The sequence below is a fragment of the Nycticebus coucang genome, chromosome 22 (assembly GCF_027406575.1).
Source record: "Nycticebus coucang isolate mNycCou1 chromosome 22, mNycCou1.pri, whole genome shotgun sequence".
Taxonomy (NCBI): Eukaryota; Metazoa; Chordata; class Mammalia; order Primates; family Lorisidae; genus Nycticebus; species Nycticebus coucang.
Genome location: NC_069801.1, coordinates 34,798,355 through 34,812,236, shown reverse-complemented (window position 1 = coordinate 34,812,236; position 13,882 = coordinate 34,798,355). Strand labels below are relative to the sequence as shown.

The window sequence follows — 13,882 nt, the reverse complement described above, 5'->3', positions numbered from 1 at the left end:
TCATTGGGCAAGAGAAATGAACAGCCATTTCTTCTGTCTTCTCTCAAGAAGACAGAAGGAATGGCCAACAAACACATGACAAAATGCTTATCAGGGTGGCACCTGTGGCTCAAAGGAGTAGGGCGCTGGCCCTATATGCCGGAGGTGGCGGGTTCAAACCCAGCCCTGGCCATAAACTGCAAAAAAAAAAAAAAAAATGCTCATTATCCCTGAACATCAGAGAAATGCAAATCAAAAGCACTTTGAGATACCATCTAACCCCAGTAAGATTAGCCCACATCACAAAGTCCCAAAGCTGCAGATGCTGGTGTGGGTGCATAGAGAAGGAAACACCTATACACTGTTGGTGGGATTGCAAACTAATACAGCCTTTTTGGAAAGAGGTATGGAGAATCCTAGAAGAGATAAAGGCACACCTTCCATTTAATCCCACAATCCCATTACTAAGTATCTACTCACAAGGAAAAAAAAGTTATTTTACCATAAGGTCATTTGCACTTTAATGTTTGTAGCAGCTCAGTTCATAATAAAAAAGATTAGCCATGAATGGATTAATAAACTGTGGTATATGTATACCATGGAATATTTCAATACCCAGCAATTAAAAAAGATGGAGACATTACATCTTTTATATTTACCAGGATGGAGTTGAAGAAAAATCTCTGTAGTAAATTATCTCAAGAATGGAAAAAGGAGCATCATATGTACTTAATACTCATTTAAAACTAGTAGATGGGGCGATGCCTGTGGCTCAAAGGAGTGGGGCACTGGTCCTCTGCTGGAGGTGGCAGGTTCAAACCCAGCCCCGGCCAAAAACTGCAAATAAAAAATAAAACTAGTAGATGATAACTACAGGCCCACCCAAGAGAAAAAACATAATTAAATTCAAGAAGGGGGGTAAAGGGGCTTAGCAAGCCTCCACCTAACGGATACCATGTAGGAATATACAGCACACCTCCGGGGTGAAGGACTCAAATACAACTTGGACTTTTCCTAACAAATGCAAACAGTGTAACCTTATTATATGTACCCTTATATTAATCTGAATTAAAAATGAAGTTTATTTTAATGAAATAGAAAAACAATCAGAATCATATCAAGTATCTTCTCAGACCGCAATAGAATAATGTTAGAAATAAATGCAAAGAGAAACTTTAAAAAATATGCAAATATGTAGAAATTAAACAAAATGTCCCTGAATGATCATGGGGTCCACAAAGAAATTAAGACAGAAATTTCAATATTTTTGGCTCACTCCTGTAATCCTAGCACTTTGGGAGGCCAAGGCCATAGAATCACTTAAGGCCAAGAGTTCAATACCAGCCTAAGCAACATAGCAAAACCCCATCTCTATAAAAAATAGAAAAATTATCCAGGCATAGGGGCACATGCCTGTAGTCCCAGCTACTTGGGAGGCTGAGGCAGGAGGATTGCTTGAGCTCAGGAGTTTGATGTTGCACTGAGCTATAATGACACCCTGCACTTTAGCCTTACCTAACAGAGCAAGAGGCTATGTTAAAAAAAAAAAAATCTTTGAAACTAATGAAAGTGAAAGCAATATACCAAAACCTGTGTAATACAGCAAAAGCAATACTAAGAGGAAGTTTATAGCATTAAATTCCAGCATCAAAAAAGTAGAAAGATAAGAAATTAACCTCACATTGCATCTGGGAACTAGAAAAACAAGAACCAAGCCAAACCCAAAGTTAGCAGAAGAAAGAAACAACACAAGGGATCAAAAAAAAAAAGTTACTTCTTTGAAAAGGTAAGATTGATAAATATCTAGCTAGACTAACCAAGAAAAAAAGAGAGAAGATCAAAATAGATAAGGAATGAAAAAGAAGACATAACTGGTACAACAGGAATAAAAAAGATCATTAGAGACTATTGTGAACAACTATACACTCAATGTAAAAAACCTATAGGAAATGGATAATTGATGGAAACATATAGCCTACTAAGATTGAACCAGGAAGAAGGAAAAAAAAATTGAACAGACCAATAATTAGTAGTGAGCCTGAATAATTAATTTCAAAATCTACCAACAAAGGAAAGCCCAGGTTCAGATGAATTTGCAGCTGAATTCTTCCAAACATACAAAAACAAACTAATACCAGTCCTTCTGAAACTGTTCAAAAAAATTGAACAGGAGGGAATTTTTTTTCATCTCATTCTATGAGGCCAGTATCACTGTGATACCAAAATCAGATAAGGACATAACCAAAAAATAAAACTACAGACCCACATCCCTAATGAACATAGATGTAAAAATCCTCAAAAAATTGCTACCAAACTGATGACTTGGCACCTGTAGCACAGTGGTTACAGCGCCAGCCACATATACTAAGAGTGGCAAGTTGGAACCCAGCCTGGGCCAGCTAAACAACAATGACAACTGCAACAAAAAAACATAGCGGAGTGTTGTGGTGGGCGCCTATAGTCCCAGCTACCTGAGGGGCTGGGGCAAGAGAATCACTTAAGCCCAAGAGTTTGGGGTTGCTGTGAGCTATGACACTACGGCACTCTACCGAGGGCGACATAATGAGATTCTGTCTAAAAGGAATAAAAAAAAAAAAATACTACCAACAGCATGTCAAAAAGATAATACACCATAATCAAGTGGATTTTATACCAGGTATGCAAAGATGGTTCAAATATATGCAAACCAATAAATGTGATTAATAACATAAACCAAACTAAGGAAAAAACCATATGATCATCTCAAAAGAAAAAGCATTTGACAAAATCCAGCATCCCTTCATGGTAAAAGTCCTCAACAAACTGCATAGAAATAACATACCTCAAAATAATAAAAACCATATATGGTGAACCCACAGCCAAAATCATAGGTTAAAGTTGAAAGTCTTCTTCCTAAGAACTGGAATAAGGAAGTCTGCTCTCACATACCACTTCTATTCAACATAGTAGTAGAAATCCCAGCCAGAGCAATCAGGCAAGAGAAAAAAATAAAAGGCATCATAATTGGAAAATAGGAAGTCATATTATTCCTGTTTGTTGATACCATCTTATATCTAGAAAACTCTAAAGACTACACCAAAATCTCTTAGATTTTATAAATGAGTTTAGTAAAGTTTTCAGATAAATCCACATATAGAAATTAGTAACATTATACCTATAACTATCTAGCTGAGAACCAAATCAAGAAAGCAATTCCATTTACAATAGCTATGAAAAATAAAATACATAGGAATATATTTAACCAAGGAAGGGAAAGATTTCTTCAAGAAAAATTACAAAACACTCATGGAAGAAATTGTACATGACACAAACAAATGGGAAAATATCCTATGTACACAGAAGAATGAATATTGTTAAAATGACCGCACTGCCTAAATCCATTTACAGATTCAATGTGATCCCTATCAAAATACCAATGTAATTTTTCACAGAATTTAGAAAAATAATTCTAAAGTTGATATGGAAGCAAAAAAGAGCCCAAATAGCCAAAGATCCCAAATCTTGAGCAAAAAGAACAAGCTGGAAACATGTTGCCTGACTTCAAATTACATTAAAACACATGGTACTAGTCCAAAATAGACACACAGATCAGTGAAACAGTATAGAGAACCCACATGCTTACAGCCAACTGATCTGCAAGGAAGTTGACAAGACCATAGGCTGAGGAAAGAACACTCTTTTCAATAAATGGTGCTGGGAATATTAGATTGCCATATGCAGAAGAATGAAATTGGACTCCTATCTCTCATCATACACAAAAATCAATCATATGGATTAAAGACTTCAATCTAAGACCTGAAACTATATAAATATTAGAAGAAAACCTTGGGGAAATTCTTCTGAACATTAGGTAGAGAATTCATGACTAAGGCCTGAAAAGCACTGTCAACAAAACCAAAAACAGACAAATAGAAATCAATTAAACTGCAAAGCTTCTACCTAGCAAAAAAAATAATAAATAGAATGAACAGACAACTTGTAGAATGGGAGAAAATATTTGAAAACTGTACATCTGACAGGAGGCTAATAACCAGAATTTACAAGGAACTCAACAACCACAACAAAAACCCTTCAAAAAGTGGGTTAAGGACATAAATAGCTGTTTTTCAAAAGAAGACAAACAAATGGCCAATAAGCATATGAAAAGTGTCCATCATCACTAATCATCAGAGAAGTAAAAATTCACCCAACAATGAGATATCATCTTATTCCAGCCAGAATGGCTCCTTATTAAGACAAAAAATAATGGATGTTGCAAATATGCAAAGAGAGAACTCTTAAACTCTGTTAGTGAGAATGTAGACTAGTGCAACCTCTATGGAAAACTGTTAAGAAAGTTTTCAAAGAACTAAAAATAGAAGTACCCTACAATCCAACAATCCCATTACTGGGTATCTACCCAAAGAAAAAGAAATCATGTAAAAAAAGATAACCTGAGGCCAGGCGCAGTGGCTCATGCCTGTAATCCTAGCACTCTGGGAAGACAAACAGGTGGATTGCTTGAGCTTCAGAAGTTCGAGACCAGCCTGAGCAAGAGTGAGACCTCCCTCCCCCTCTAAAAATAGCCGGGTGTTATGGTGGGCACCTATAGTCTCAGCTACTTGGGAGGCAGAGGTAAGAGGATTGCTTGAGCCAAGAGTTTGAGGTTATTGTGAGTTCTGATGCCATGGCACTCTACCAAGAGCAATAAAGTAAAACTCTGTCTCAAAAAAAAAAAATAAGGGCCCACAGCCCTAGCTGCAGGCAAGGCCTAGGCTGCTAGCCAACCAGCAGCAGCTGAAAGTGTGCAAGCAGCAGCTGAGCAAGCCTGAGGATATGGAGATGGAAGCTGGAGATACAGATGACCCACCAAGAATTACTCAAAACCCTCTTATCAATGGGAATGTTGCCCTGAGCAGTGGGCATAGCCACACCAAAGAAGACATGGAGTATGACACTAGTTGGTGCTCTGAGGCAACATTTCAGTTCACTGTCAAGTGCCTCAGCAGACTGAATGAGTCCTCCATGTTTTGTGTGAAATCTGCCATGGAAGATTATGGTGATGCCACTTTTATCCAGACAGACCACACCAAAAAAGTGTGGGATTCTTTCTCCATTGCAATGCTGAATCTGATTCCACATCATGGTTTTGTTATGCACAAGCAGTGCTGAACATAATAAATTACAGAAATGATGAGAAGTTGTTCAGTCATTGCATTAGTCATTTGTTCTTCCATAAAGAAAAATTGAATTTTCCAATTTTCTGACCTTCAGTGAAGTGGCTAATCCTAAGAAAGGATTTATAGATGATGACAAAGTTACTTTTTTTGTTGTTTTGTTTTTTTGAGACAGTCTCATTATGTCACCCTTGGTAGAGTGCTGTGGCATCACAGCTCACAGCAACCTCCAACTCTTAGGCTTAAGCAATTCTCTTGCCTCAGCCTCCCAAGTAGCTGGGTCTATAGGCGCCTGCCATAATGCCAGCTATTTTTTGTTGCAGTTGTCGTTGTTTAGCTGGCCCAGGCGGATTTGAACCCACCAGTCTCAGTGTGTGGCTGGTGCCACAACCACTGTGCTATGGGCGCCAAACCAACAAAGTTACTTTTGAAGTCTTTGTACAAGAGGATGCTCCCCATGGAGTTGTGTGGGATTCAAAGCACATGGGCTATATTGGTTTAAAGCAGCGGTTCTCAACCTGTAGGTTGCAACCCCTTTGTAACAATGAAAATACATCCTGCATATCAGATATTTACATTACGATTCATAACAGTAGCAAAATTACAGTTACGAAGTAGCAATGAAAATAATTTTATGGTTGGAGGTCACCACAACATGAGGAACTATATTGAAGGGTCGCGGCATTAGGAGGCATTAGGAAGGTTGAGAACCACAGGTTTAAAGAATCGGGGAGCAACTTGTTACATGAACAGCCTTCTACAGAAGCTATTTTTCACAAATCAACTACAGCAGGCTGTGTATATGATGCCAACAGAGGGCGATGATTCATCTACAAGCATCCATTAACATTACAACGAGTGTTCTATGAACTATAGCCCAGTGATAAGCCTGTAGAAACAAAAAAGCTAACAAAGTCATTTGAGTGGGAAATTTTAGATAGCTTCATGCAACATAATGTTAAAGAGCTGTGTTGCTGGAACGCCACAACACTGTACCGAGGGCAACGGTACAAAATGGTATCTAATATCCAATGTAAAGAAGTGGACCGTCAGTCTGATGGAAGAGAGGACTATTACGCTTCCAGCTAAGTATAAAAGGAAAGAAAAATATATTCAAATCATTTGTGGATTACATTCTTCACGTAGTACTGGTTCACCATGGAGATAACCATGGTGGACATTATGTGGTTTATCTAAACCCCAAAGGGGATGTCAAATTCTGCAAATTTGATGATAACGTTGTATCAAGGTGTACTAAAGAAGAAGCAATTGAACATAATTACGGGGGTCATGATGACGACCTGTCTGACGCTGCACCAATGCTTATATGTTAGTGTATATAAGGAAATCAAAACTGAGTGAAGTTTTACAAGCTGTCACAGACCATGAATTCCTCAGCAGCTTGTGGAGTGACTACAAGAAGAAAAAAGGATTGAGGCCCAGAAATGAGCAGCAGGAGGCCCACCTCTGCATGCAAGTGCAGATAGTTGCTGAGGACCAGTTTTGTGGCCATCAAGGAAATAACGTGTACCAAGAGAAAGTGAAATACACTGTGTTCAAAGTATTAAAGAACTCCTTGCTTGCCGAGTTTGTTCAGAACCTCTGCAAGACCATGAGATATCCACAAGATCAAATTTGATTATGGCCTATGCAGGCAAGGAGTAATGGAACAAAGTGACCAGCAATGTTAGATCATGAAGCAGATGGCAATAAAACAATGATTGAACTCAATGATAATGAAAACCCTTGGGAAATATTCCTGGAAACAGTTGATCTCAAGCTGACTGCTAGGGGGGCAACATTACCCAAGTTTGATAAAGATCAGGATGTAATGTTATTTTTGAAAATGTATGATCCCAAAACACGACGCTTGAATTACTATGGGCCTATCTACATACCAATATCTTGTAAAATACATGACTTGCTCCCAGTTATGTGTGACAGAGCAGGAATTAGTCAAGATACTAGCCTTATCCTCTATGAGGAAATTAAACTGAATTTAACAGAGCTAATTCAGGACTATGACATGTCTCTTAATAAAGCCCTGGATGAACTAATGAACATTATTGTGTTTGAAAAGGATGACCCTGAAAATGATAACAGTGAATTACCCACCACAAAAGAATACTTCAGAGACCTCTACTACAGTGTGAATGTCATTTTCTGTGATAAAACAATACCTAATGACCCTGAATTTGTGGTGACATTATCAAATAAAATGAATTGTTTTCGGGTTGCAAAGACAATTTGCACAGAGGCTCAACACAGATCCAACGCTGCTCTAGTTCTTTAAGTCTCAAGGTTATAGGGATGGCCAAGGTACACTTAGACATAATTATGAAGGGATCTTATACAGCTCTTCAAGCCTTGAAAACCTAGAAATTTTACCATCAGCAGCTTAAAATGAAAATCGTAGACTTTGACAACAGACAGAGTTTTAAAGGTATATAGGTAAACAACCAATTTAGGGAAGAGGAAATAACACTATATGCAAACAAGCACAGGTGTGTCTGGGACCTGTTAGAAGAATGTAAAAAAATCTTACAAGGGTACATGTGAAATTTACTAGGTGTAGAATGTAAATGTCTTAACACAATAACTAAGAAAATGCTGTGAAGGCTATGTTAACTAGTTTAATGAAAACATTTCAAATTGTATATAAAACCAGCACATGTACCATGATTGCATTAATGTACACAGCTATGATTTAATAAAAAATAAATAAGTAAGAAAAAAGCTGTAGAGCTCAGGGAGAAAGCATCAGGGAAACTTAGGCTGCTAAAAATTGTAAGTTAAACAATTATTGGTGTGCATCAAGAAGATAAATTATTGGAATGTTTATCTTCTGCAACAAGTAGAAAGTTTTGAATAGGGTATGTACCTTTGGACCAGGTGGACATAGACAAGGAAAATGAGATACCTATCACATGGCTCATTTCCTCAAAGAGGTGCTCAGAACGTTTGGAATCCCATTTTTGCTGAGAATACATCAGGGCAAGCATTCCAGAGAAGTGATGAAGTGGATTCAAAATCTGCTGGACATCCAAGAGAAGGAGTTTGAAAAATTTTAATTTGCAATTGTAATGATGGCCCGACACCAGTACATAAATGAAGATGAGCATAAAGTAAATTTGAAACACTTTGAGCCATACCCTGGTAACACGTCTCATCCTCAACCTGGGCTAGGCTCAATCACTTCAATAAAGCCCCAAAGAGAAGTCACTACACTTACCTTGAAAAGGCTATTAAGATCCATAACTGATTTCCTTACCCTGCGTGTACGAGGTGGGAGACTGTGTGTGCGTGTGTGCCTCTTTTAACATCAAAGTGCTTTGGCGCACACGTGCACTCTCTCCAAAGTCTTCAGCAAGAGGATTTGCTGCTGATGTTAATTTTATTTTGTTGAGACTGTGCAGTTTGGCTTCTCTGTATCTGTTGACTGCCCATTTGAACAAAATGAAGGCGTTTCTAAAAGCTCTGATGCCAATGAGAGTTATTTTATGGTAACCACATGCAAGGCATCTTTCAGCGTAACAAGGGAGAAGAGGTTAGCAGGATGCAGATCCCTGGCCACGGGCTCTTGGCTGTTCCTGGTGGGCATGAGCAGCCTGGCTGCCTTTTAGGGTCCTGTGCACCAGCCTTGCAGCTAGAAGGTCTTGTGTTTAGGCTCATCTGACCTATTTCATTCAGTTATACTTTCATGATCTTTTGTGTATCTGTAAAGGCAAAACAGAAACTCACAACCTAATAAATAGTGCTCTTTCCACCGTTGTGTTCATTGTCAGCCCTGCCTTGGTTCTTCTCTCAGGCTGCTTGGGGTTTCCCATTCGCCACTGCTGTCCTGCAGCTTGGTCCCGACAGATGTTTGGGGACATTGTTAAATACAATTAAGGTTTACTATGCTGTCTTTTGGCACACTTCATGATCTCAATCATTTGTGCAGGTGAAAAAATTGTAAATAGAATTTCTTTAAAATGAAACAGAACAAACAAGAGAGCCTTTATCAAGAGGGACTGCTCACTAGTAAAATTAAAAAGAAAAAATAAAATTGCCTATTTAATGAATGAACGTGTACAATTGCCACTGGGAGGAGGTTCCCTTTTGTTGGGTAAGTCTGCAAGTGAATATCACTGATATTGATATTCCTTATGTGTAATTTTCTTTCAGTCCCAGCCTTGTTTTCTTACGTTTTGGAGCTAATGCCAGCTGCATGTCTAATTTGGAGTGCAATAAAATAGAATCAGCAAGTCACACTTACTTTTTCAGTATTTTTTGTTGTTTCAGTAGCAGTGTACACCAACTCTTCCTGTATATTGCCTTTTTGCTGGAAAATGTATGTTGAATAAAATTTTCTATAAAAATTATAAATAAATAAGAAACCTGTACTAGTATCTTTATCACAGCACTAATTCATAATAGCAAAGCTATGGAGTCAACCTAAGTATCCACCAGTAAGGACTAGATAAAGTCTGGTGTGAGTGTGTAAATATATGTGTATGTATGTTTGTATACACACAATGGAATATTACTCACATATGAGAAAGAATGAAATCATGTCTTTTGCAGCAACATGGATGGAACTAGAGGCCATTATCTTAAATTTAAAAAATTGACGCAGAAAGGGAAATGCCACATGTTGTCACTTATATGTAGAGGCTAAATTATGTGTACAGTGGAGACTCAGACTGTGGTAATATAAGGGAGGTAGGTGATAGGAGTTTGGTTGGTGGCTATAATATGCGTTGCTTTAGTAATCTGCACTGAAGGCCCTGACTTAACCACAACGTAACATATTAGTGTAGCCAAACTGTACTCGTTACCTCATGCATATATGCAAATGAAAAATAAATGGAAAAAAATCCTAGCTGCCTTTTTTTTACAGAAATTGAGAAGTTGGTTCTAAAATTCATGTAGAATTAAATTGGACCCAATATAGTCAAAGCAGTTGTGAAGTGGGAGAACAAAGACAGAGGCCTTACATCCAAATAATGTTAACATTCTACAAAACAGCTAACCCATACTCATTAAAGTCAGTGTCATGAAAAGCAAACAAAATGCAATAAGACTATTGTAGATTAAAGGAAACTAAAGAAATATGAGAACCAAATGTGAGATTCTTGATTGGATCCTGTATTTTTAGAAAATCAAACAGCTTTAACATTTTTGGGATAATTGAGAATGTTTTCAATTAAATTTTTTGGGCATGGTAATTACAGTTTTGTAGGAGAATGTCCTTGTTAAAATACAATGCTATATCTAGAGCATTGTAATGAAGTGTCATCATGTCTCCAACTTTCAAGTAGTTTGGTGGGAAAAGTATGTGTAGATAAATGGAAAGCAGATGTAGCAAAATGTTAATAGTTGTTGGATCTAAGTAAAGGGTACATAGTTCATTATGTTGTTTTTGCTACTTTTTACTAGGTTTATAATATTTCAAAATAAAGTTTTAAAAATAAAATTATATATAAAATTGTGTGTGTGTGTTTGCATGTTCTCTAGACCTCCTCTGGACTTCTCAGAATCTCTATCAGAATCAGATCTGAATCAGAATCTCCATCTAGCTAAATGGGGTTGGGATTCTGCCTGGCAAAATGACTCTCCCAATATTCTAACACAGTTGATCTGTATTTGGGAAGCATTTCTCTAGAAGAACATTCTTCATTAAAATCTTGTGTGTTGTGTTTGTGTGTGTGGGTTTTGTATATGTATGTGTATTCTCATAAGAGAGATTATTCTCTTGTGAGGAGTCTTCCAGGGAGAAATGATAGTAAGATAGGATGATTCTCCTTAATTGAAGTTATCTCAAAGCTGCCGCTCTTTTCCTCACAGCTCCCTGTTATTATTGACTAATTGTAGTACTCAATACAGTGATTATTTCCTCTAAAGAGGGCTGTCAGAGCATAGTTCTCAAACTTGGCTACCTGATAGACTCACCTGGGGAATTCTTAAATTTTTCACTGTCTCTTTAGATCAGTTAAATTAGAATTTCTGGGAGTGAAACTGATGTATTCTTTAATGTTCCCCAGGGGATCCCAGTGTCCAAGTTTGAGACTCATTGGTCTAGACTCGAGCAAAAGCCTGCCTCCAGTGAGGCCCCCAGTCAAGTGTGTCAGGATCCCAATATAAACTGCTTGCTCAGCAGAGTTGGGCACATGCTCTAGCATATACATTGACTTGAAAAGAATCCTCTGGATATTCCTGTCACTGATTGATCTTTTCGTTTTCTAAATAACCTCCCAGGTCAGTGGAAAGGTGGGTTAAAAATATTCCATCTCCTCGTTACAGAATTTTTGAACTGTTTGTGGAGGAAAAATATAAAACAAAATTTAAAGAGAAGTTATTTTGACCATGATGGCTGAAATGCTTATTTAACAAAGGTAATTTTTATTTATTTAATTTCAGGTTAATATGAGGGTACAAACAACTAGGTTACAATGTTTGCATTTGTTAGGTAAAGTCCTTCTTATGGGTGTGTCCGGCACCCGAGAGGTGTGCCATATATGTTATTATATGGTGCCCACTAAATGGGAGCACAACAATCTTCCTCCTACCTCCCCGAAGATAATTTTTATAAATGAAAATTTATACTGAATTACACTGAGCACTCCTCTTCACTGCAGCAAGGCTTCTGATACTGGGTAATGCCAGAACCATCTGTATCTCGCCACATCTATGCCTTAATCTATCTTCAAGATTAGTGAACCCTCCTGCCCCCAATTAAACTAATCTGAATTAACTTGTATCTGAGAGTGTATATGAGGGTGTAGCAGGGAATTGGTATTAGAATCTTGTCAGAGCTAAAAGAAATCCTAAGAATTCTTCCTGAACACCATCAGGCTGGGTATTCTGTTCCTCAGGGAAGAGTTTCTCTTTTAGTTCTACTTCTCATCTCTTCTTACTCTTGGAGTGAAGTTTAGATAGTCCACCAAACTGAAATTTGGAAACACTACTTTAGTTCAGGGTCCTCATGAGATAAACAGAGAAGGGGAAGTGAGTTGTCCAAGGTTAGACAGTGAGTAAGTGGCCTATTTCTGTATGTACATTTACATGTAAAGCTCTTCTGGGAACAGAATGAGTTTGGAGTATCATGGAATCATGGTGATAGCCATGGAATCTAATATCTCCATAAAGGTTGGAATTATTATGTTACATGGGACAATGGCCCAGTAGGGTGTGGGGCCTACCACATGTGGTTCCTGGTATGAATGCTGATCTGTTACCTACCACCAGAGGGCGTGAACTGTGATTAGTTTATACACCTGCTACTCTATACTTAAATCCAGAGCTTTATCAGGTTGTTACTGCTACTTCAAATAACCAGACCCTAGCTTTTTCAGTGGCCCCACAGTCTTGGGAGCACCTGGAAACTCTTTAGAACTGGTTCTTTATGAATATTTTAAAATTAAATTCTAGGTAAACACAGAGCACTTGCAGCCTGTGTTTGGAATTAAGAGGTCTGACTTTGTATTATTAGCTTAGCCACTCACTACCTTAGTTGTGTGGCCACCAGTAAATTGCTTTACCTTAAATTTTAACTTTCACTTGCCATATATGCATGATCATTAATAAACTCTGCCACATGTAGTTTTTGTGAGGATTAAATGGAATAACATGATAAAGCATCCACCTGGGATCCGTTTAATAAGTGAAGGTTTTTCCTTAATAAAACTGTCAGGAATCTTATATTCTAGTAAGAAAAGACAGACACATTAAAATAAAAAAAAATTCAGTGATAAAGGCTAGTAATAAGAAGGGAGGAGGGTAGATTGAGGAGGCTATTTTAGGTAGAATAGTTTAGAACGACTTTCTGAGGATGTCTGTTTAAGCAAATAACTAACTGTAAAGATTTGAGGAAAAAGCATTTGAAGAAGAGGGAACCAGCTTGGTGTGTTTGAGGAACAGAAAGACCAGTGAGTGAGGGTTCGGGGATGATATGAGTAATGAGGAGTAAGCAACTTCCAGATCATTTAAGCCTTGTAAACATGAATAAAGAGTTTAGATTTATTTTGTGTTGTGAAATTTAAGAGTAAGAGAGATGTGATCTGATTTATATTTTTAAAAACATAAACATATTATTCTGGCTGCTATGTGGAGACTGTAGGGAGGCAAAAGTAGAAAGAAGGAGTCCAGCCAGAAGGCTGTTGCAGTATTCTAGCTAAGCTTTGACTGTGGCTTAGATTAGGGTAATACAGCAGTGTAGATGGTGGGAAATGGTTCCATTTAAGATATATTATTTGGAAAACCCATCAAGATTTGTTCATTAATTAGATTTGCAGGGTAATAGAAAGGGAGGAATCAAGGATGACTTCTACACTTTTTGGTCCAAGCACCTAGGTTTACTAGGTGGTAACATTAAGTGGTATGGAATGACTGGAGGAAAGAAGAGGTTTGAAGGGAGTAGTAAAATTAAGAGTGCTACTTTAGGCCAGGCATGGTGGCTCACATTTGTAATCCTAACCCTCTGGGAGACTGAGGCAGGAGGATTGTTTAAGGTCAGGAGTTAGAGACCAGCCTGAGCAAGGATGAGACCCTGTCTTTACTAAAAATAGGAAAATTTGCTAGCCATGGTGGTGCACACCTAATAGTCCCAGCTACTGAGAAGACTGATGCAGGAGGATCACTTGAGCCCAGGAGTTTGATGAGGTTGCTGTGAGCTAGGCTGAGGCCTTGGCACTCTAGTGCTGGCAACAAAACAAAGACTCTGTGCAGGAGGAAGATAGGTTGGCTTCTCAGCAGGGCACCCCACC

At 38.0% G+C, this 13,882-nt stretch overlaps 1 protein-coding gene and 2 pseudogenes across 9 annotated transcripts in view; all 3 read left to right on the top strand.

Annotated features, from left to right (window-relative positions):
• SCMH1 (Scm polycomb group protein homolog 1) overlaps positions 1-13,882 on the top strand; it is a 240,805-nt gene that overhangs the window by 127,248 nt on the left and 99,675 nt on the right. The window lies entirely within an intron of this gene.
• On the top strand, positions 4,296-6,099 carry LOC128574934 (ubiquitin carboxyl-terminal hydrolase 7-like; annotated as a pseudogene).
• On the top strand, positions 6,163-10,376 carry LOC128574933 (ubiquitin carboxyl-terminal hydrolase 7-like; annotated as a pseudogene).